This window comes from Anopheles coluzzii, chromosome 2 (genome assembly GCF_943734685.1).
Source record: "Anopheles coluzzii chromosome 2, AcolN3, whole genome shotgun sequence".
In the NCBI taxonomy this organism is placed as follows: Eukaryota; Metazoa; Arthropoda; class Insecta; order Diptera; family Culicidae; genus Anopheles; species Anopheles coluzzii.
This window is the reverse complement of record NC_064670.1, coordinates 58,333,274-58,355,561: the sequence shown is the minus strand read 5'-3', so window position 1 is coordinate 58,355,561 and position 22,288 is coordinate 58,333,274. Positions and strand designations below refer to the sequence as shown.

Here is a 22,288-nt window from a genome sequence, read left to right as displayed (position 1 = left end):
TTGTATATAATGTACATCTTTTTTTTTTATTTGCATCAAGTGCTCTATCTCTTTCAGTTTCTCCACAAAGTATTCTGTCCATGATATCATACCCAGCCATCTGTCCCTTTTGGAACTCTTTTATGCAATAAAAAGTCGCTTCAAAATCCTTTTCTTTCTCTCGCCAGAACAAGTGCGATGAAAAGAAAAGGACAACAACTGGAGCATAGAATCAGGAAACCAGCAAACAAAAGGGACCAAAAATTATAAACCGAAAATGCTGCGCGAAGCAAATGCGTCAGCCGAACTTATGTAGCAAAACAAAAATATAGCAACATTTTGTGACTGAGCAAATATGGTGAAAAGCGATGCCAGTTTTGTTGGGAAAGCCGGAGCCTTAGAAACTCTTTTTAACAATATTGCTATCAAAGCTGGCAAGAAATTCTGGTTTTGCTGGTGTCTCCATCGCAACCACCTTCCATTTTAACGGTCTTACGAAGCGTTGGAACCATACCGCGTGTGATCTCCTGAGTAAATGTATAATTTTCAACTCTCCCTCTCGAACTCTCCACATGGCTTACCAAAAAACATAACATTATTGTGCTCTCTGTTAGACTTCGTCTTTCGCCACCATCATCGTCTATCGGACTTGGTTTTTGACAGTTCTACCAACTAAGGACCGATGTAGACAGTCTGCAGATTTCCGTTCACAGCGTACCGAGCTGAGAGTTAGTTCTTGCTCGCTGAACGCACGATTACATAGCATTTGCTGTTTTTGGACTCTCCTTTGTTTGGCTGTGGGTTGTTGAGTGAAATTGACTGATAATCACAAATTTTCTGAAGTATACTTGTTTTATTTGCTTACATTTTGTTTTAAAAGGTTATGTGTGTTGGTGTCAATTAAAAAATATTTGTGCGATATATGTGCTACGTGATAAATTAGATCTGATGTTTTGCGATAATTTGATACATCATGCATCTATTTGTATCAAAAGTGTACATGTCTTAGAGAGTTATTTCACGAGTGTTCCAAATAGGCCGAAAGTGACTTAGTTAATAAGTAAATTGTGTATGCTGTTAGTGTAAGTACGATTGTGAAAATTTGCATGTGTCATTTGCGATTTCTTTAAGTTTTTTCCATACAAGTTTTATATAATCATGCTTTTATGTCACGCTACGCAAGTCATAATTAATTGCATATTTTGATGAATTTAAAACATCCTAGTTTTGCTTTGGTTCTAGAATTGGTTATTATATTGCAAACATTTTCACGTTTTACGGAGAAAGCTGATATCAATAAAAAGGTATATATGTTTTTATCTAACGATATTTCATTTGACCGAAAACTCCTGACCCCTTATCTAATGAATTCGATTGTCAAAATTTTGAATTAAAATGATCCGGTTTATCGAGTGTGCATCCGCTATCAATCTTCTACATTAGAATACGAATAAGAATGATATACATGGATCAAATGATATACAAGTTTCATGTAAAAGTTGTTCGAAACTAAACCTTACTTTTGTCTCGCTTGAATAAGGGTTTTAAGGCAATTCCATTCCAACTATTAAAAAATACTTTTAGCATGGCAAGGTAAAAAAAGGTTTGGAGGAGGAGTGCCTAATGATTATTTACCTTACCAAATTGCTTGTAGTTATAACATGCAGGTCAAAAACTTTCTCTTGACACTTAAAGATAAGTGTAAATCCTTTGTACCCTTCTATATTTGCAATTTTTTTGTCTCTTCAAGTTTTTTTTCAACACTAGCGAAAATATTTTTTTTTAAATGGATTCTGTTAAATCCAAAAATCCGAATCTGATTGCTTAAGATTTTTTTTAAAATATTTTCAAAATTTGATTTTTTCAAAAATGTCTACTTTCATAACAAAAAATATAATTCTTTACATGATACATTTTCGTCTTGAAAAACAGTTTAAGAGCTTTACGAGCAAATGTGTTTAAACACATCTGATCTTGAATCTCTAAACACAGGCATCTGAATCTGAATCTGAAATCAAAGTATTAATCTATTTTGTTTTCAAATCTTCCTTATTTCTTATTTGTTTCATCTCATAATACATAATATACACAATAGAACATAAGAAATGAATGATAAGCATGAAATAATTGCAGAATAAATGCATAGATTATAAATATGTAACACAAATTTATTCTTTTTTTGTTTCAGGTAAATATAATACATCTATTTACATTGTTATGCAGAAATCTTGTAAGTAAATTTATGTACACGATACTCACCATAAAATTATCAAATTTGTCGTTAACAACACATTTTCTATAGCGAGTAAACTATAATTAATTGTTTTATCATCACGTTATATACCTTCAATTTCAAGAAGAATAGAAAGTTATGAACTGTATGTAAGAAATTTATGCATGGCCCAAAAAAACTGATCATTCAAATCATTTGGTAGAAATTACATGCTTAAGTTAAACCATAGGACTTATAAGCATCTTATATAGCATAGCATATAGCATCTTATTATAAAAACGATGCTTTAAAAATGAAATTTAAGCATTACGATAAAAACTGAAGTTTTGTTCCCGGTTGGAGGAGATGGATCGGTTTTCCCTTGTTATAGATAGTTATCTCTTTTTTTCCAATGTATAACGTTTGAGAGGATAGTTTTGGCCTTGTTTTGCCTTAAAGGAGAGATTTGAGACAACAGGTCATCTTTTTCATTCATATAGAAATTGTTGTAACAAAACATGTCTGCGCAGGGCAAAAGCATACACCCTTAAAATATGCATTTGTTGTTCTATAGTTTCTGTTTAGCATTGTGCTCTGTAATCAACTCATGGCTGTGTTTCGCTCTACATGTTTGTCTCTTTTTCCGAAAAGAGAATTTTTTTTTCGATTTTCATGTTCATCTCTTTCTTTTATTGACTCTTTTATCTGATCAAGCCCTGGTTTCATTTCACTAGATCATTTGTTTTTTACCACAAACATGATAACAGAAAGATGCTTAAAAATTGTCAAGCATTTGAACTGTGCACAATTATGGCAGTGTAAATAAAGACTAATGTTAATACTCTGAGCCTATAATCAGAATAGTTGTTTTTTACATTGGCTTACAGGCTGTGTGCTGTATGAAGAAAAGTAGTTTTTGTAGACATTTTGTTTTTATTTGGTGTGTGTGTGTGTGTGTGTGTGTGTGTGTGTGTGTGTGTGTGTGTGTGTGTGTGTGTTTCATTGAATAACTCTTTTTTTTAATTAATTTCAATGCATCTACCTTCAAAATTTCATATGTAAAGGAAACAAATGTTAAACTGCCTAGATCTAACTAGTTACTAGATGATTGTTACCCCAAAATTGAAGAGAGATATCTGTTGCTCTGCCAAATATAGCAAGTCTGAGATTAGAGAGATTGTCAATCCCTGCATACAAATTTTCAAAGTGTAAGTAGAGCAAATATTTGGTGGTAGGTAATTTTTTAAAACAAATTTGAACGTCATTTTAGACAGGACGGGCGAAAACTTTTGCTCGAATAGGCTTTCTCGTAACTTGACGAAAACACAAAACATTATTAAAATCTTCATTATATTCACTAAATGTTACAACAAGGCAACGGGATTTGTTACGACGGCGAACGGATCTGTGGGCCACGCGAAGGATGCGGCCTTGTAAATCAAACCCGCTCGGGTAACAGCGATCTTCTCAACCGTTCAACACCAATAATAAACCTTCCCGCTAGTTGCTCTCTCAAGTAATTTGAGGAGCCTATGCCGCAGAAGGGGGTGAAGAGGGATGAGAGATTTCTTTCTTGATCCGAATATGCAAAATTAAAAAAGACGAGGTTTCTAAGAGTTGCAAAATCCGAATGGTTTGTTTATTAAAAGTTCGGTCCCTTTTATACCCCCGGAAGCCCATACATTTTTAGGGTGTTGGTGTATCCTTTCCGAGGATAATTAGCACATAAGTGTACGTACGCGTGAGTGCCGCATGTTAGTCTTTGTGACGCATTTTTATTCCGCTTTTACACGTAGCGTACCCGGTTTCTAGATTAAGGTGATCGCGCACCACGCGAATTTACAATTTGACACGTCCGTTACGAATTTAATAATCGCGAACGTAACATCCTTCCCCTCGTAATTCATTCTCGTGAATTACGAAAATAAAAAAGTGAGCGATTATTTCACTGGCTGCCTGCGTTGCTCGCTAGCCCAATCGCAGGCCGCAGCAAAGCCCTCCGTCGGTGGGGCCTCCCCCTGTGTCGAAGAGTCTTTGTAGTCAGGGAGCCAATTCCTCGTCTCGACAGGATCTCGTCTTCCTCGTTGGTAAGCGGTGGATGTACATATGGTTGTGGGTTGATCCTCATCTCCATCAGAACCGCTGCCGATTCGCCTGGGCAGGGTTGTCGCACTTCCCTCTCGACAAATCGTTGCGTGGTGATGTCAGGGGGCTCAAGATGATCTACACCGGTGTGTAGTGGTGAGGGGTTGTGGGGATGTGTTCCACACAATGGCAAGGGTGCTATAGAAGAATCTGGAACCACAGCTTCATGATGGTGAAGTACGGGGATCGATATACCGCGATCTTCTTCATCTGGTTCCGCGATACGCTGGTCCTCGGACCAAGCTCGATTCGGTACCGTTTCCACGAACGGTTTCTGGATTATTTCCTTTCCACGATCGATCTCTTTTGATATCATCGTACTATCTGCATCGTAGTGGATCATCGGCTGATTATGAGGCGCTTCGTGTCCTTTCACGTTCATCCCGAAGACAGTCCAACCCAGCTTGGTCTTGATTGCCATTGGCTCGTCGCTTCGACCCATTTTGCGCCCTAGTGGTATTAGTAGATGGCTATGATCGAGACCAATTAGTATAGTTGGCCTTGCGCTCTCGTAATCGCTGATGTCAATTCCTCTCAGATGACAACATTTCTCTCTGAGAACGTTGCAATTGATTGATTGCCTCGGGAGCTGGAGATTCTTCACGGTTCTCATTTTTTCCAAGACCCGTTCTTTTTTCTCCTTCTCTCCTTTCACTAGGCAACTTACTCTCCTACTTTCTTTCTCTCGTATGGACAAATTCTGCGTCCACGTCATCGTAATCGGCTCAGTCGGGCCTTCTAACTGAAGCTGATTAGCTGTTTCTTCCTCGATCAACGTAAATGATGACCCTGAATCTAACAATGCAAATGTTTTCAGCGTTTTATCTTCGTTGCGTAACACGACCGGAACAATTTGGTAAAGTATTTTTTGTTCTTGATGACAATTCTCCTCCGCATCGGCTGTGAAGTGCAAACGGTGATGCGTTTCTTCGCATGGATGTGGGCCACGTTCTCGTGCGGCTGTGCAATTCTGTGCGGTGTAATCTATTGCATTTCTTGCGTATGTGTTAGTGGCCTGTGAATTGTTTTGTGCGTTACCAAAGTGGTTGTGATTGAACGGTCTTTTTGTGTTGTGCGCTGAAGACTGGTGAACGTTCATCGAGTGTTTTGGCCTTTCTGGCCGTTTTGGCAATTCTTTAAGTACCTTTGCTAGAGGCAGCAACCATTTGCCAAAATCTTCCAGCGATGGAAGAACACTCGGTTTGATATTGGTGGATTTATATTCGATCCATTTTAGATGCCTATCAGTAGGCAGTTTACAAGCCAACTCATTTACGAGGCGATGGTCTTGTAAATACATAGGCATATTTATTGCCTTTATGTTAGTGATCATGTCCTGAATCGCGTCGGACAAATCAGGTATTTTGTGCTGATTTTCAACACGTATGTTTTGCACGTCTTTAAGCAGCTCGTCGTACACGAGTTCTGCTCTGCCGAATTGCTCTTCGAGCTTCGTAATTATTTCCGGCACGTTATCTGGCTCGAGAAATAGACGGTGCACGCATTTATACGCCTCTCCCTTAAGGGCGTGTTGAAGCCGGGTCATGTTTTCAACATTTGTATATTTAGCCTGCTTAGTCGTTTCCTCATACGCACGCTTGAATTTCAACCATTCTTTGGCCTTGCCATCGAAATCAGGTAGCTGATCAAAGGTCAAGCGTTTGAGATATGTGTTTGTATCTAAGCTGCTACCTTTAAGCGCTTCGATTAGGGCTGCAATTGCCGTGTTTTGGTCTGAGCCAGTCGACGCTGGAGCCTTAATCTTAGCATAGTCTTTTGTGCATTTTATGCACAAGAATGGTTCGTCTGCTTTAGGCAACCGGTTCAGTTTGGCACATGCCATATGGAACCAGCGATCGCATTCGTCGCATTGGACCATATTGGGATCATCAATCCGGCTGCATAAGCGGCAGCTACCATTGTCGTTATCGACGAACGGGGTAAGGTTTCTTTTCGTAGTCATGACGTAGCTAATGTGCCGATGAGTTCGTGTGCGTGTATAGTGCACAGATTTTTATCTGGTGTGGGTGTGCGATGTCGCACTGGTTCAACGGTGCGCAAGGGCTCTCCCTTGGAGCTCTTGCTTAGTGCTCTCTCACGCTATCGCATACGCAGCTCGCTGGAGCTGTACACGTGTTAGTGGAGCCTATACGTGAGTGCAAAAGCGTAGGTGGAGAGCGGATGCAATCCTATCGGAAGCGATGCTGTCTTCCTCCTAGTGTGAGTGCTTCCTCTGGAGCGAGGATAGGTTCGTCTAGGAGCGAAGCAATTTCTCTTCGGTGAGAATATAGAAGGCTAGAGAATTTGCGGAAGCTTTCATACCACGGGCAAATCTCTCTACCATACAAATGTGAGGAAGATTCCTCTCTGGAGCCACCAAATGTTACGACGGCGAACGGATCTGTGGGCCACGCGAAGGATGCGGCCTTGTAAATCAAACCCGCTCGGGTAACAGCGATCTTCTCAACCGTTCAACACCAATAATAAACCTTCCCGCTAGTTGCTCTCTCAAGTAATTTGAGGAGCCTATGCCGCAGAAGGGGGTGAAGAGGGATGAGAGATTTCTTTCTTGATCCGAATATGCAAAATTAAAAAAGACGAGGTTTCTAAGAGTTGCAAAATCCGAATGGTTTGTTTATTAAAAGTTCGGTCCCTTTTATACCCCCGGAAGCCCATACATTTTTAGGGTGTTGGTGTATCCTTTCCGAGGATAATTAGCACATAAGTGTACGTACGCGTGAGTGCCGCATGTTAGTCTTTGTGACGCATTTTTATTCCGCTTTTACACGTAGCGTACCCGGTTTCTAGATTAAGGTGATCGCGCACCACGCGAATTTACAATTTGACACGTCCGTTACGAATTTAATAATCGCGAACGTAACAGGATTCTTTATTTCACCCGAAGTAAGTTGTTTTATCAAATCAAGCGGTTTTTAAGCAACGATATTTTATTGACGAGGCTAAAGATCCGTCACTTGTCTCGGGCTTAGGAGAAAGAATTATTTTTTTAGAGGTCTCACGCAGCTTTGATCGTAAGCGTTTGGGAATACTCGGTCCGGTCAGTGTTGAACGTTGACCACACTTGAAAACGCGGGCCGTGTCGCCCTCTATTAATTATTACCGGGAACAACACCTTGCAAGCGAATCGGTCGTTAATAACAATTAACTCCAAAAGTTATTAAAACTCGTGAAATACTGCTGATTATAAGCTTAATCAAATCTGAATGACTTAATCTCCATATTTGTTTTGATACAACATCTTCTAGGAGGAGACCAATATCTACTACGTATATGCTGATCTAAAAACGATCTGTTCCGATGAAAATTCATTTCACCCGTTCTGTCAAATGGACCTTTTTAGCAGAAATTAGTTGTCCAACTATTTGGTCCTTTACGATTCTAGTCAGCTTTTTGTATGGAGTTTGACAGTTGGAGGCTGAAATCATGTAAACACTCCATACAAAACCACTCACAAAACTAGCCTGCAATTTTCAGTCTCAGATTATTCTAGCCTCAAAGCTAGAGTTAGATTCAAGTACCTGCTCGAACAAATGGCAAAACAAGGTGGTGTTCACACATATCCCAAGGTGTATTAAAGAGGGTGATGGCATCTAGAATCAAAGGTTATGTAGTCCAGGAGGTCTCATAGCATGTTTTTTATAACCAAATTTGAACATAACTTTTTGACAGGACGGGTGAAAACTTTTGCTCAAACAAGCTTTCTGGAGGCTTGGCAAATACACAAAACACTCTTAAAACCTTTAGTCAGAAACAAAAGAGATAAAAATCAGCCTTCTAAATTCATACACCTTGGGAAAAGCCCACCTATATATTATACCCACTTTGAAAACTGCTATACAATGCAAACAGCTGACAGGTTGAAATTTCTTTAATGTTTAAATTAAGAATTCTATTTTGGTTAGGATTGCATCAAAATTATGCATTTAAATTATTTTACGATTGAAACACAAAATATAGTATTGTTTTCTGCCATACCTGTTGTCAATCTATATTTTAATGTTAATTAAGAATCATCTACGTCTAAATTTCGTTGAAAAAATACATTTAATTAACAAAAAGTTGTAGATAAAGTCCATGATAGTCCATGAAGTCCAACCAACGGATTGCCTAAATCCACTTGAATCAGAAAAATGTATAAAATTTGACAGGTTCGATGCGACATTAGTCTTGTTTTATTGAGATGTCTGACGGTGCACATCGATAGCACTATATTCATTTGTTCACGTCTGATGTCTTGTTCGATACCAGAACACGGCCTTACGCGAAAATCGACATACGCAGTTGACTTGGAGTCCAAATTGAAATCGTATCTTGGGATAATCTGTGCTCTATGTATAACATTTTAACACTATCCGTGAAAAATCAATCAAGAACTTTTCAGTTCAATTAGATTTGATATGGTATGAAAAGTTATGTAAGTCCAAAATATGAATGATGAAAAGTTATATATTATTAAATTTAATATTTGAATGTGCATTATTACTGATTTCATATAATTCATGTAGAGAATTTGGTTATTTATAATTATTTGGCAATTTCAAACTTTTATAAAAACTGCAATTGATTTTGAATTTCGTATTTGTCAAAACAAAACCATCGTGTAACTCTAATTCACGTATTTCGGGGAAATACTGTACATTACATTTTTCACAATATGTGGAAATCTTCGACATTGCGTAGTTTGTGGAACAGTGTCCAAAGCTAAGGGAATAGCGCCATCTTTTTGTCGGTTGTAAAAGCTAATGCAAGAAATAAGAACTGTTCGAATTATTTACACAGTTCTCACATTCGTTTATATATTTCAGCCGTAGAATCTTGAACACAATTCAATAAAATTTAATTTATTTAGTATAAATATCTGTATTTCATTATTCACTTTCTAGTTCCATAATACTTATAAATGAATGATAACAAGTTGACCATTGTGCTTCATAGTAATGATTAATACATTTCGTTACCTTTAGTGAACAACAAGACATACGTATTCACAGCAGTCGATTAAAGATAAACATTATTTTGAGACAATATAATAACATTATTTGTGTTTTCTGAATCAATCAATGTGCATGGATGCAGTCTTAGTTCTTGTTTATTCATTACTAAATTTAAAAAATAGTTTAGAATATTTCTATTACAATATTTTAATGCAAAATACTCAAGTTGTAGCTAAATCTTGCAAATTGAAACATTATAATAATGTTTCTTAGCCTTTTTCATAGTTTTCAATTGGTTTAACTTTAACAACTGACCTAAAGATGGCGCTGTGCGGTGTCATGGTGCACAATGGTCGATGAAGTATAAAAATTTATTAACTTATTTTGAAATAAAGTATCAGTTATGGCATGCCTTAATAATAACCGTTATCTCAAACCGGATTATCCGGGTATCCCAGAGATTATGCAAAGAAAAATGTATTTGTCCATATTAAAAAATCAACATTTTTTGTATTGAAAATTTAAGCTTTTAGTTAAGTATCATAGTAAGGGCATTTGTGTTATTTAATTTAGTGTATACATGGGAACTTAAAAGTTTTCTTTTCTTTTTTCAGTTTTTCAAACATGACAACTCGTTGATACATTTTGTTGTTGTATTTTACATGCATCGATAACATTTTCCATTAAATCTTTTTTGTTTAGCTATCGATTTAAGCATAACTGTTAAACGCTGTACAAAATTTTCAGAACCATTTATAAAGAAAATATTTACTGATGTCATGTTACATATGATACAGCATTCATGTAAGCATATTATTATTGATGTAACTATTAACATTATTATTATTTTATTATTATTATTATTATTATTATTATAATTATTATTAAACTATCGTATTATGTTGTGCTATTACTTATTTGCCGATCGAAATATATTTTTAGGCATATTCATGAAAATATAAACACTGTTTTTGTTCCCGCTTTCGGCAGTTTGGTCCTATTTCCGGCAGGCTGTGCTCCTATTTTCGGCAACGGCAAATACGGATCGGATCATGTTTTAATCAATGCAAATAGGCAGAAAAAAATGTTTAAAACAGTTGTACACTCTCACTTTCTTTAGATTTGTGTTGAAAAGTACTTAAATTATTAATTTTATGAATTTGCTCATTTCGGTCATTTTGCTGGCAATTTTTGCAGTCACTTTGATGTGAGTTACAAACAAAGTAGGCATTGAAGAAAAGAGACAGTCTGTTGGAAATAGAGTGCTAGCACACAAATTATTATTTTTCTCTGAAGTTATTGGATTATATATAGTGTAATTGCTGAAATTTTATACAATAAATGTCGTTTTATGTGTTGACCTACGCATTGTAGTGTTCTGGTCAGGTTTCAAATCATTATTCAGAAAAATTAAAATTGTGTTATTTTTTAAAGTTTCGACTGGAGCCCACAACATTGATCAGTCAAAAATCTACATTTACCATGAACCTATTTTCGGCAATACTAACAATTGTGAGGCAGAAATAGTCCATATTTGAAGAAAAATGCTAGCTTTCATGACTGTTTTATAAATATATGGATAAACAAAAAAATATACGCAGTGTGAAATAATTGGATGGTGTGCAACAATAGGCAAAAATTACCTTAGCTGTTTTTAATATTCATTGTTCAGTAAGGACAGCCTGGCTATATTGCTTAAAAACGTAGTTGTCATAGATAACAAAATATTTCAAAAATGGTAAAAGCAACTGTGGAAATAAAACCACTACAAATGTAATTCAGACAGATGCCAGTATCTTTTGAGTCACTTCCCAGTTCATAAATGTTTGAAACATATTTCACTTATTTTACTCACTTTATATCGTTTGAACTTTCAGTTATCACTTTCCATACAAAATATTTGAGATACCCATGTATACAGTATAACGCATAAACCAGGCATGTTTAAAAGTTTCACCATATCTTTTCATATCAATTTATAAAGAATTATATAATTTATCCATAAATGTATATGAATGTAAATAGAAAATGTATAAAATGTTTCTATATTTATAAATATATAAATATAGATCAACAAACGTTTATATATATATATATATATATATATATATATATATATATATATATATATATATATATATATATATATATATATATATATATATATATATATATATATATATATATATATATAAAATATAAAAATTATTATTGATGTAACTATTAAATTATTATTATTTTATTATTATTATTATTATTATTATTATAAATATATATAAATTAATATTTATATATATAAATAAAGATATGTTGAAACGCTTAAACATGCCTGGATGAACGTTAAACTTCACAAAAACCATATCTTAGGTTAAGAAAATTATCATATCCTTGATAAATATATACATCGTCATACATCGTCACCCTTCTCGTAGCGTCATACTGTTCGCTTTTAATTTTGAGTTTTATTTTACAAATGCTGTGCATAAGAAATATTCAGTATTGATATGATTTTCGCAAGACGCCATTATCTGTAGCACAGCCTGCGGGAAACATTCGTTAACTTCTTGGTTTCTCAAATCGAAGGAGCCATTTTTATACGGCATGTGGATTGGTTGTGGAGCCAAGCACGAAGCAACCAAAGAAATCGTAAGGATACGGTGCCATGGAGAAAGCAAACTGAAATATTTATCCTCATTAAAAGACTTGTCCCATTTCCAAGATTTATCTTAGCAATTTCCTTCGAGCAAAAATAAACTTTATTATTCAGTACGATTCCGGCTGGGATATTAGTGTGGGGTGGCTCAATTGTGCGGTAATAGAGAAAACATTCTGGAGTATTAGGACTGTAGAACTGGTGCGTGAACCAACCAATGTTGCTGACGTTGCTAATACACGATCCTGATGCCTAGGTTCCAAGGTGCCATGCGTCTAAAAAATAGACATACACACCATGCAGAGAGATTGCTTGTTTGTTTAGTGTTTTCCGTTTCGCTTGATGCGCATTTCAATGAGTAGTCGATTTTCTATAAAGTTGTTTTTTCTTTGTTAGTTAAAACTTCCATGTGCAAACAATGCGCTGGTAAAGAGCAAGTATAAGTACAGACTGTAATCCCCTATGCTCTTTTTTACTTTCGATGTAGAAGCTTCCCGAAAAAAATACAACAAAGGATGATAGGCGTCTATTTACTTAAGATTCTTTCTAATAGTGGCTGTAGGAGCTAAAAGGGCTAGACAATTTAGAAATATTTCAGTTATGTATATTAAAATGAAATATTTTCTTATCTTTTATAACACTTGTAAATGAAAATAGTCCTATTTCGTTACGTAGCTTCCAAACAATGCATTATTTTGTCAAATGTGTCAACGTTATTCCGGAATTATTAAAATTTCATAAGGAATCTAGGAAACTGAACACTAAAATCAGTGTTAACTAATATTTATTCTGAAAATGTTATCAGAACATTTGTGGCTTCTCGTATAGCTTTCTAAAAAATCAGAAAAATTAATTTCTGGTTTCTGAGTTGCCTTATAACAGGTTCTGAGTTGCCAAAACTCTAATATCTAGCGGAATTAAAGATATATTTCAAAGTTCAGCTCCATTCAACTTATGCAACTTACAAGATTTGCTTAGTTTCTTTGATTACCGTTACTAAAAGAACGCCATATGATGACGGTAGTAATCATACGGAGCATTCAGAAAAATATGTATTGTTTTTTGCAAGTTAATGTTCGTGTTGAATGGTGCACCTAAAAAGGGATTACTTCATATTTCAAATTCATGCAAAATATCAACCATCAAAATATATCACGCAATTTATTTTGCGTATTTGAATATATATTCCAATTATTATGTGTTAGAATTTGCAAAAAATCTTGTTATTGGCACTTTTAACCATTCAACAAAACTGAATCACTTTACAAGGTTTTCCAAGTCACTTTCGAATTCACCGTCTCCAAGAATTTTTACATATGATTTTCAAACACATGATTCAATTTTTACACATGATGTTTAATACATCACACAGAAATGTCAAACTCAATCCAGCTTGAATGAGTTTTAATGTAAACTAGTAAAACCAGTAAACTAGTAAGAAAAGAAAACAAATCAATTATAATGATTAATTTATTGAACGTGGATTTTTCCTAAACGAGCTGCATGATATCCTTAAACAAAAATGTTCTGAAGCTAAAAATAATATATTTAAACATATTTTTTGCAAAGCCATCCATAACATTCGATGTGAATTTATTTGATTTGTAATTACTTGTAATCAGGATCATTCCATTTATTAATAAGCAATATGGCCGTACCATTAATCCTGAATTAAAAAAAAAAAAACATTATAAAAGAAAACAAAATAAAACGTGACAAGTAGCCAAAATATATAGCGCAAACGAATCGTGTGGTGAAAACTCTACGTTGTTCGTTTGGAACTCAGTTCAATACATTATATCCGTATACTTTTAAAGGATAATTATACAAACTTTATGGTTTATGCCTACTCATTTTTTAGGAAGACTTCCATACATCACATGTCATTTATGCAGGTCAACGTGAGTTGGAGTTCTGTACGAGCCTTTTTCAAACACGCTCAGAAAATGGTTTTTCGTTTCAGAAATAATATTTAAGTTTTAGAAAAACTTAAATAATAAAATCGGATTGCGTTATTAGATTTGATTATTTATTACGAGGAATTTAACAACTTTACGTAATCATAAGAACAGGAATTAGAAAAAGCCGCTTTTTGTAAATAAATTATGTTTTGAAATATATTTTACAGATTCAAATGATACAACATTGATGTATTCAGGAAAAACATCAATCAAGTTTACTTTCTATGCTTGGAGGATAACAATGGGGTCCTTTCCGTTTTAAGTTCGTAGGCTGAAATTTCAGCCTGTCAGCTGTTTGCATTGTATAGCAGTTTTTGAACAGCTATCTAAGTGGGCAAAATATACAGGGCTTTTTGCAAGGTGTATGAATTTAGAAGGCTGATTTTTATCGCTTCTGCTTCTGAATAAAGATTTTAAGAGTGTTTTGTTTATTCGTCAAGCCTCCAGAAAGCTTGTTTAGGCAATAGCTTTCATCCGTCCTGTCAAAAATTGATATTCTAAATTGGTTTTTAAAATGCTATGAAACCACCTGGACTACAAAACCTTTGATTCTATATTCCATCACCTGATCTCTTTAATGCACCTTGGGGAAAATGTAAACAACGCCGTGTTTTGCCATTTGTTCGAGCAGGTACTCGAATCTAATTCTAGCTTTGAGGCTAGAAAAATCTAGACTGAAAATGGCAGGCTAGTTTTGTGTGTGGTTTTGTATGGAGTGTTTACATGATTTCAGCCTTCAACTGTCAAACTCCATACTAAAAGCTGACTAGAATCGTAAAGGGCCCTAATGTTAAGTTTAAAAAAAATGCAAAACAAATAAAAACTTATCTCATCGTAAAAACCCCATTGCTAGGCTCTGCCAGGGGAATGAAGTTACTTAAGAGCTTAGTGTGATTTGATTGATTGATAAATTCCTAAAAGTATTTTATGCATTATAATTTTAAAATATATTTTTGGATTGTATTTGTAATTGAAGTATTTATCTTATATTAGAACACGTATTTAACCTAGTAGGCCTTTCACGATTCTAGTCAGCTTTTTTATATGGAGTTTGACAGTTGGCGGCTGAAATCATCCATACAAGTACTAGAGAAATTATTTGTTATTCATTTCTAAGGCCCGTTCAAACTATTTTTGGTTTTTAAAAATAATATTCGTCGGGTCAATTTTAACTGTTACTAAATGATTTTAGCATCATATAAGCTAATATTGGCAAATTACGTGGTCATTTGGCTATGAAACTTTCAGTGAACCCCATACATTTTATAGATTTTATCACATTTATGAATGGTATTAAGAGATTGTAAAAGATATCGGAGCCGGTCTCGTAGTACAGTCGTCAACTCGTACGACTTAACAACATGCCCGCCATGGGTTCAATCCCCAAATAGACCGTGCCGCCATACGTAGGACTGACTATCCTGCTTTGGGGGGAAATCAATTAGTCACTGAAAGCCAAGCCCATAAGTGGTACAGGCAGGCCTTGACCGACAACGGTTGTTGAGCCAAAGAAGAAGAAGAAGAAGAAAAGATATCGATCTGCTTTTTTGCAGGGAAATAGCTGAAGTGTCCTCAACGATGGATGAAAAAAGTTTTCTGATAAGTGACCTAGGGAACTGACCATGGTGCCACAAAGTCAGATAATCGGCCTCAGCACAATTTTTCAATCGAAAAAAAATTGATAGATCCGGCTGTCATTTTGGTGTCATTTGACACTCATTTCGCCGCCAAGGTGTTCATTTTACTGGTCTTTTTGAAAACTGGTATACCATGACACTCACGAGCAAAATGAACTATGCTACAAAAATTCGATCGTTCCGCTTTGTATGGGGCAAAATCCGCGACGCATTGAGCTGCGGAAATTATCGAATATCAGAAAAATGCCATAAATCAAGGTTGATGTTTTTGAAAAACGTTATTTAGCAAGTTGGTAAATGTTTTGGTTCTTTTTCAATATTTTGGGTGATAACAAATTATTTATTAATTATTTTCAAAATTGTTTACATGGGGGGGGGGCAACTTCATGTAGGCGTATAAAAGAAATAGTTATACTGTCAGTTTTACGTGAGCACCTATCGAATTTTTTCGATCGAAAAATTGTGCTGAGGCCGAATAGGTTGAAATATGAGGTGTCCGGCTTTAGGTGGCCTCAACTGTTTGTGTAGTTGAATCAATATTTTTAATGAAATATAAAACGATACTAGATAAAATATATACTACAAAAATGATGATAAAAAGATTAAAACACGTTTTAATGCACTAAAATAAAAAGTAAACATGTCTTTAAAAGGGATAGTCTTCTTCTTCTTCTTCTTGATAAGTTTGACGGGATGTATTCTCCTATGTTTTCCGTAATACGGAGCCATAAAAACACTTAAAGGCTTGTAATATTAATACGATTGGAGATTATTAACACGGAGATTGGTAAAAACAGGGATAATTGGCGTGCGGTGATAGGTGCAAGTTCGCTATTTATTTAGCAGAATTTCGGCTTGAATCAAGGACAGAAACATGTAATCTAATAGCGTTCGTATGGTACTTAACAGTATTTGAAAAAAAAACATTCATACTTTGTCTTTCGCGGTCCTCGTAATTTTGGTAACGCAAGTTTAAATCAATGGACTTTAATCGCAGCATTGACAGCTTAACTAAAAATGTTCGGAGTTTTCATAAGGTTTCCCATAGCTACAATATGTTGCATAAATTGTAAGAGATGAGCTCAACTACCATAGGCTTGATGTAAAAATGTGTATTTTTCTATAGTACATGCCTCTATTTTTATATTTTATAAGAGGTTGTGCAATTTTTTTGCGATAGTTTTCTAATACAAGTGAGCCATCGATCGCAAAAAGTTTCAAAGTATTCCAAACAATCAGATTCTTTCGTCTACAAACTCCAAATTCTAGTATTGTACACTTTATATCCAATTATTGCACACTTTCCAATACACTGAAATAGATAAAAATGCGCCCTAAAATGTTGCTTATCTTTGATGTAGAAGATAGCATTTGGTGTCCACCGTTTCTTCGGCTGGATGGACAGTGAGCGCCCTTAACTCCTATTAGTGGTCCGTGCAATATCTTACCTTGCACCCGAAACAAACAATTATTCTCAGCAGCTTCTTTATAATCGCGACTACATGCAGAATTTGTTAGATTCATTAGTTTGTTTTGAATTTTCGTAAAATTTCTTTGACCTTAGTTATTTTTGAGATGGTCTCCGGGAGCAGAAATCATTTTATATTGTTTTTTATATGTATTTTGGATAGCACAGCTTGCAATACAAACATTACCATCAAATTGCAAACCTTTTTTCTCACCAGATCTATCTAAGGGTGCCGCTCCCATTATATAAGAAAAAGGCTAAATAAAAAAGGACAAAAATTCAGACTGCTCACTTCGCAAAACCGAAAGATGTTGTTGAAAATGACGGTAGATGAAACGAAAAATTGTGTTCGGTTTGCCTGACGTTATCCTTATTGATCGTGAACTGCGTCTCAATGCAAGAGAAACGTTTGAAAAGTTCGACGGTGTTTCCTTAGGCAACCACTGCCGTAGGATATTTTCCCATTAAAATGTTTCTTTTTCTTATCACCATAAAAAAGAGATATAGCAGGCCATTAAGGCGATAAATTCACTTCTTTCATCCTATTTGTTTCTTTAGTCCCTGAACATTGTATGGCTTTACCTCCGCTATGTACGACGCGTGTTCCTCATTTGGGTGAACTATATCGACCAACATTTTCTGTTTGTGAATCGTGCAGTTAGTGGCAAAAGATACAAACCCACATTTTCTATTATTACTCAAAATGCTATGTATAAGTCCCTTCCCCTTTTCAAAAAGCTAATAGAAGACCATTTCAACGATTATATTATCGATTTTTTTAAATGTAGCACAAATACGTAAAAACACTTTTGAAATATTTTCGTCTTAGAGTAGTCATAGGAACGTTATACCGTCTAAATCGTGATATGCATAAGCGAGTCATCAATTCTTCACCAGGCAGTAGTTTAAAGATTAAAAACATGTGAGTAAGAACCAACGGCCGGTCTGGTGGTACAGTCGTCAACCCGTACGAATTAACAACATGCCCATCATGGGTTCAAGCCCCGAATAGACCGTGCCCCCATACGTAGGACTGACTATCCAGCTATGGTAACAATAAGTCACAGAAAGCCAAGCTCCCTTCACTAGTGGGTACAGGCAGACCTTGGTCGAAAACGGTAAACAAAAAGAAGAAGAAGATTATTATGTGAGGAGAGAAGGTATTATCAAACCTATCTTTTTGAATGAAATAAAAAATATCCAGAAGATAAATTGCACGCGTCGATTTTTGTTCGTCATTTTTCGATGATTTTTTCCTGAACATGATCAAAATCTACTTGAATGTACAAAGACAAAAAAACTGTTGATTTTTCTGTAACTAAAGTACAAAAAATATTAAAAGAAGATGTATGTGAAAACCAGTCAAACCATTTTTTACCTAATATGTAGGGCATAACAATAATGGTGCAAAATATACCACCAAGGCTTACAAACAGAAATGAAAAGGCAAGCACGTTCATGCAGGATGAGACGGATGGTTGGATCAATGATGTTTCTGACAATCCTAATATAGGGTAAATGTACCAATAGTGGTGCAATTTGTGGTGGTACTGATGTATTTTAATGGATTTAAAGTGTCAGGAAGGACAATTTCAGAATATTTGAACACATAGCAATTGGAATATGTTTTATCTTCACAATCTCAAAAATTTTTACCATGAAATACATCAAATTTACGTAAAAATACATATGTTTGTGACTGCTTCGTTGTACCTATAATGGTGGTATGGTTCCTAAAGTCGTCGTATTGTGTTCCTATAGTGGTGGTAAACAAAGATGCATCAAAAACGGTGTATAATATCAATGAAACTTAGTTTCGAAGCTGTTTTCGTATGAATAGCAAGGATTACTGCCATAATATTGGTTTCTTGCGTAATTTGATCGTAAAAAAATGTATAAATTTGATTGATGAAACTATTCACTAAAGTACTGCATCACATCTGTCGTCAACCTACACCCGGAGGAGTGTGCTTGATTTGAAGTCAATTTTTCATTCAGCCAGATGAGCGAATTTTGGCCTGTTTTCGGTAAATTATCTACATAAAACTCATTTCTGTTGCTTATTTTAGTGAAAGCAGTACGACATGGCAAAAATTTCCTCGAAAAAATCTAAAACGACCTGTTTTTATTGATTTTATAACTATAACCACTATAGGAACATGCCTGTTTTGTGTACCTATAATGGCACTATGGTAAAAAACACTTAAAAATGCATGACCATATTTATGCATTTTTAAGTGTTTAAAAAAAAGGCAAATAATTTTAGTAAAACAATAAGATTACATAACATTTGTGTTGAAAAACTAGTAATTGCGTGGTTATGTGGTCGTTTAGAGCGTTAACAGAAAAATGAGTTTCGTTATGAAATCCTAAGGATTTTGGACAAATGTTGAGACATTTCACAAAATAATGGATATTTCGGTCACTAAGTAACGGAATGGCCCCATTTAACTTTTAAACCCTTTGTAAAAGGCTAAAGAATATTTCACACTTACTTAAATAACTTAATTACTTTTAATTTGCCCTATGAACCGCATTTTAGAGCAATAGCACCACTATTGGTACTACCACCACTATAGGTACATTTACCCTATAGGGTAAACGTACCAATAATGGTGCAATTTGTAGTGGTACAGATGTATTATAGTGGATTTCAATTGTCAGCAATGAGGATTTGTGAATATTTTAACACATAGCAATTGAAGTATGTTAAATCTTCGCAATCACAACCATTTTTACCATGAAATACATTAAATTTACGAAAAAATACATCTTTTTGTGACTGCTTCGTTGTACCTTTAATGGTAGTATGGATCCTATAGTCGTCGTATTGTGTCCTAATAGTCGTGGTAAACAAAGGTGTGTTCTAAACAGCGTATAATATCAATGTAACTTAGTTTTGAAGCTGTTTTCGTGTGAGCAGCAAGGATTACTGCCAATAGATTAATTTTTTTTTTCGCAATTGGATCCTAAACAATGTATGAATTTGGCTGAAGAAAATATTGACTAAAGTACTGAATAACCTGTCGTCAACCCACACCCAGAAGAGTTTGCTTGATTTGAAGTTGATTTTTAACTCAGCTTAATATGCGAATTTTGGCCTTTGTTTGGTAAATTACTTACATAAAACTCATTTCTGTTGCTTATTTTAATGAAAACAGTACGATATTTCAAAAATGTCGTCGAAAAAATCTAAATTGTCATGTTTTTATTGATTTTTAAATAAGACCAATATAGGAACATGATTGTTTGGTGTACCTATAATAGCACTATCGTAAAAAACACTTAAAAATACATAAATATGGTCTAAAGGCAATGAATTTGAATAAAATAATATCATGTGATAACAATCACGATAAAAAAAACTAACAATTGCGTTGTTATGTGGTCATTAAGAACTTTAAAAAAAATATGAGTATCGTTATAAGATCCTTAGGATTTTGGAAAAATGTGTACACCTTTAAAAAATGGATTTTTAGATCACTAAGAAACGGAATGGCCCCATTTAACTTTTAAATCCTTTGTAAAAGGCTAGATAACATTTCACACTATCATAAATAACTTCATAACTTTTATTTTATCGAATGAGACGCATTTTAGTGCAATACCACCACTATTGGTACTACCACCAATGTAGATGTGTTTACCCTAAAGCGTTGTAAAGTCATTCGAGATGACGACTGTACCACGGACCGCCCCTGTGTGTTAATGTAAAACATATTTATTTAGGAGAAATTGTCCAAATGAGCCGTATTGGTTAAAAGAAATGTTTTGCAATAAAATAAGCCATTGGGATGAGATGGTGGTATGCGTGTTGAAATGTGTTGCGGATCTTTTTGTGAAGAAATTCTGCCTGCTGCACACTTTGTACAAATAGGGAGAGGGAGATAAAAAAAATCAATGTTAGAAATTCGTATTCCGTATTGTTAGAAATGCGTTTTCATTAGTATTGAAAAGAAAATGTTCACCAAATATAAGTATTATCCTTTACATATTTTGATAGAAAATATTTCATTCTTTATTAAGCCTCTCCCTGCTCCTGCTACTTCAAATGATGCACCAATTGAGACACGTAGCCGTTGTACATCTTAATAATGTGCCTCCATCTTTCTCTGAATCCTTAATTCTACCGCTATCGGCAGTATTGTGTTTGGTTCTTTGGTAGAGTTGATTTTCTTTTTGAGGTTGCTTTTAGCATTGGTCGAACTTGTGGAGGCCTATACCCTTAGAGCAGCTGTGTCAAACTCAATTCATAAGAGGGCCGCAAGTACAGATTTTCAGTGATTCGTGGGCCGCAAAGTTGAGAATAAAAAATATACCTCAATAATCATATAAAATACTGTTTAAAATCATTATTGTTAAACAAATTGACTTTTTGTACTCCTTGCTTCAAATCTGGAATAGTTTCTTATTTACAAATTTGCTATGTTTTTTTATTGTGCACTTTTTTATTTAAAAAAATGTTTAATGCACTTTTAAAGCCACATGCGTTGTTTTCATCCTTATTATTAAAATAGGAAATTTCTCATTAGTCGCGGTCTAACACGGCACTTCTGTTAGAAAATATCACTCAACCACACTTTTTTACTGAGGTAGGGGAAGTCTACCAGCCTGTTGCGGAACTTTTTCAAGCCATCCGAGCTATCCACCGCTGGATGAATAACAAAAATATTTGCATGCAATTTTTTGATAGATCAAGAGGAAAATTGTAAAAAAAAACGTGTTTAAACATTATTTTTCGCTAATTTCTAAGTTCGAAGGGGTATATGGTGGTATATGGTGGTATGGTAGCATTTCTTATTACAAGAACCCATATTTTACGAATAATTTTGTTAAATTACGATAATTTTATCTGACGAAGATTCGTGGTGTGTGATCCCATAAAGATTGGCAAATCTTGTTTTGCACTTGAAGGGAGATGATTCGCGAATTGAGGTATGGACTGTGTGAGCTAATCTATTAATAAGCTATGTATTGCAGGGCTTTGGCATTTCGATTATTTTAATCCTTAATCTAAATCTCTTAGTCTTAAGCGTAATCATATCATTTTGGTTTAGATTTTTGGGGAGGTCAAAAGTACATTAATTCTTCTTGCAAAATGTGGGGTAGACAAAATTCCAGCTTGGCTACAATCATCTTTATTAAAATTGATGGTGGCATGATTAAGACAAAAAAACAGAAGTGGCTCAATCCAACATCAATGATGTAACATTATAAGGTTGGAGCCGTGCAAATCGGAGAAATTCGGAGCCGAATGAATCCTTTACTCGGCACTCGG

At 34.9% G+C, this 22,288-nt stretch overlaps 1 protein-coding gene across 10 annotated transcripts in view; it reads left to right on the top strand.

The window, feature by feature from the left end:
- Positions 1 to 22,288, top strand: part of LOC120961603 (homeotic protein ultrabithorax) — a 270,884-nt gene that overhangs the window by 149,007 nt on the left and 99,589 nt on the right. For 2 of the 10 annotated variants that reach the window (XR_005752708.2, XR_005752710.2), the window contains exons 1-2: positions 299 to 1,061; positions 1,222 to 1,283. The exons of 1 other annotated variant lie outside the window; for it this stretch is intronic. The gene's annotated coding sequence lies outside the window, so the exon portion shown is untranslated. Of the gene's footprint in view, positions 1 to 292; positions 1,062 to 1,221; positions 1,284 to 2,167; positions 2,210 to 22,288 lie in introns of those variants that run through there. 7 more of the 10 variants (XR_005752712.2, XR_005752713.2, XR_005752711.2 and 4 more) reach the window with 7 other exon arrangements.